Genomic DNA, 3,033 nt, shown 5'->3' with positions numbered 1-3,033 from the left:
ATGATGTGGCAGCAACATTGGTTTTAAAGAAATAATTCAGAAATTATTTCTCTGAAACCATTTAACCTCTCAAAACTAGACTTTGTAGTGATGATTCACTGCCCTTGCTGTATACACTTGACTTAAAAATGACATAATCAGCCACGTGATGCAGCAGCCACATTGGTTTCAAGGAAAATATTTTTTTTTAATTATATTTTGGAAACCGCTATGGTGATCAAGACGAAAGTTTGCAGTTGAGTTCCACTGTCGTTGGTCCATGCAAAGCAATATTTTTGACATTGATCTGTTCAGCAGTTTTGGATAAAAAGTGTTTTTTTTAATTTTTGTTTTTCAAAGCAACATGGCTGCAAAACCACATAAACTATGGCATCTACAATTTGGACTCTGCTCTGGATTTGGTGTAAGATCACGTGTGGGAAGGTTCCTTTTGATCGGATAAGGTTCGTTATTCTATCCAATATGGCTGCCACACCACAATATATATGATGTCCACATTTCAATACTGCATGCAGCTATCGTGTTCGATAATACTTGGTAAATTTTGCTTCAATCGAATAAGCAGTTCCAGAGAAAACATAATTTAATATTTTTCTTCAATCGAAGATGACCACCGAACCATGAGATATCAATTATTCTTTGTCAGCTTAGTATCCCGAAGCCATGGTGAATAGGTGTTAAGTTTCTCCTCAATCTATCCAGCCATTCTGGAGAAGAAGATTTTTGAAGTAAATCCAAGATGGCTGCAAAACCATGTGACCTATGACATCAAAATTATCAAACTTTATTCAACATGGCTCGTCTATCATTTATGTGCAGTTGCACTTTGATCTTTAAAGCGGTTCTGGAGAGGAATATTTCTCCCTTAAAAAAAACAAAAACAAAAAAACAACAATATGGCTGCCAAACCACAAGACTGATAACATCATCAAATGTTTTTCTGTCAACCAATCTATCCTGAGATGAACCACACAAATTTTCATCCTGATCGAATGCAGCATTCTAAGTATTGAATTTTGACTGGGATAACACTTCACCAATGATGCCACAGTACAATCACTCTTATTCCCCATACAGGGTAGAGAAAAATGCCCGGACGCATCTGGAGCTAAGCCGTCCGGAGACAAAGACCACCCAGACGCGTCAGGAGTCAAACACCGCCAAGTTGCGTCTGGAGACAAAGACCGCCCAGATGCGTCCGGAGACAAACACCACCCAGATGCGTTCCGAGACAAACACTACCCAGATGCGTTCGGAGACAAAGACCACCCAGACACGTCAGGAGTCAAACACCGCCAAGACGCGTCTGGAGACAAAGACCGCCCAGACGCGTTAGGAGACAAACACTACCCAGACGCGTTCGGAGACAAACATGACCCTGACGCATCCAGAGACAAGCACCACCCAGATGGGTATGGAGACAAAAACCGCCCGGATGCATCCGGAGATAAACATAAACTTTTGGTTCTACCACCTCTCCCTTGATGGTATTGTCCCTAAGTGTTCAGCCACTCCTGTAACATCTCATCTATCCTTTCTCCAGTCAATTGTGGCTCCTACAAGCCGTTATTAACCAACACCTGCTCTTGTTGTTTCACGAGTTTCCAACTTTTGCACTAAACTGACGCCCTGGTGCTGAAAAAATCCCAATTCCTCTGCCTGCCGTTGCATTATGGCATCCACACAGGTGGGATAGCCCTCCAGGTCCTCATTTACTATGTCAATTATTTTATTTGTTGACCCAATTTCTTCTTCCAACTTTTCCCTCGTTTCATTCCTTCGTTCATCATTTTTGTTTTCCATTCCACAAATCTGTCCCTTCGATTCTTTCCTTTGTTCCTTCATTTTATTAGTTTCTTCTTTCATTTTGTTTGTCATTCATTTATTTGTTCACCTTCCCCCTCCAAAGTGTCAACCCCCCCCCACCCCAACCCTCCATCACAGTGGTGGAGAATGAGACACAGTGAGGGGAAGTGATGACCCTTTGGGTCATGTTAAAACAATTAATGAATGAACAAATGAAAGAAATGAGGGAAATGAATGAACGATTGGAAGACATAATGAATAAACGAAGTTCCTACCCTCTTATCATCACTCAGCTCCGCCCCCGGCTCGCTTCATTCATGGTCACTATCTTGCACAATCATCGCCATCGCGTGCACGTCCGCCATTTCCCGCGCGCGTTTAATCTCCCGAGAAAAAAAACCATTATTTCCCTTAAATTTCCAAGCATTCTTTTCTCCCGACACCAATTAAATATACAATTTGTACCTCGATTACTACAACTCACTCTCCCTCAATGGTGGAGAGGTGATTATTTTAAAATTTAGATTCCCAATTCTTTTTTTTTTTCAAGCTTTAGTTCACTCCGCCACTAAATGTCATGGACCTGATGGACTGAAAAATCCCACCCCAATACCACATCTTGGGTGGGGGGGGGGGGGGGAATTCAAGAAATCCCACTCCTGACACCAGTTGTCATTTCCAGAATGTTAGCCCCTACCTGGACTGATGACCAAAAAATTTCCCTTGGAGGCTTACAGCCGAGTTCCTTAGAGATTATGGCATGTGCGGGAGAGAACAGCTACAAGGACGGAGCAGATAGAAGCACAGTACAACGGGGTTTGTCTCAAACCCACAGCAGATACACAGACACCAGCAAATTAAATAAATAATTATTTAATAAACAGAAAAATCAAACAGTTGTAATGGAAATAAATCAAGACACGAGGTAACCCAAATCTAAATTCCTATTTGAGGCGCCTCCGCACTCAGACACAAAAATGGACAAGGGGGAAAGACAAAGCAAAAGAAAAACCCCTCATTTCTACTGGCACTCCGCGTCGAATCCAGAACTGAACTTTTATGAGCTTTGTGGTCGAGCCGCATCATCCCATGCGGCAGGAAACCGCGCCCAAAATATATATATATATATATATATATATATATATATATATATATATATATATATATATATATATATATATATATATATATGTGTATATATATATATATATATATATATATATATGT

The sequence above is a fragment of the Eptatretus burgeri genome, chromosome 9 (assembly GCF_056783735.1).
Source record: "Eptatretus burgeri isolate ZD-2024b chromosome 9, Ebu_testis_v1, whole genome shotgun sequence".
NCBI classification, from domain to species: domain Eukaryota; kingdom Metazoa; phylum Chordata; class Myxini; order Myxiniformes; family Myxinidae; genus Eptatretus; species Eptatretus burgeri.
This window is presented reverse-complemented; position numbering follows the sequence as displayed.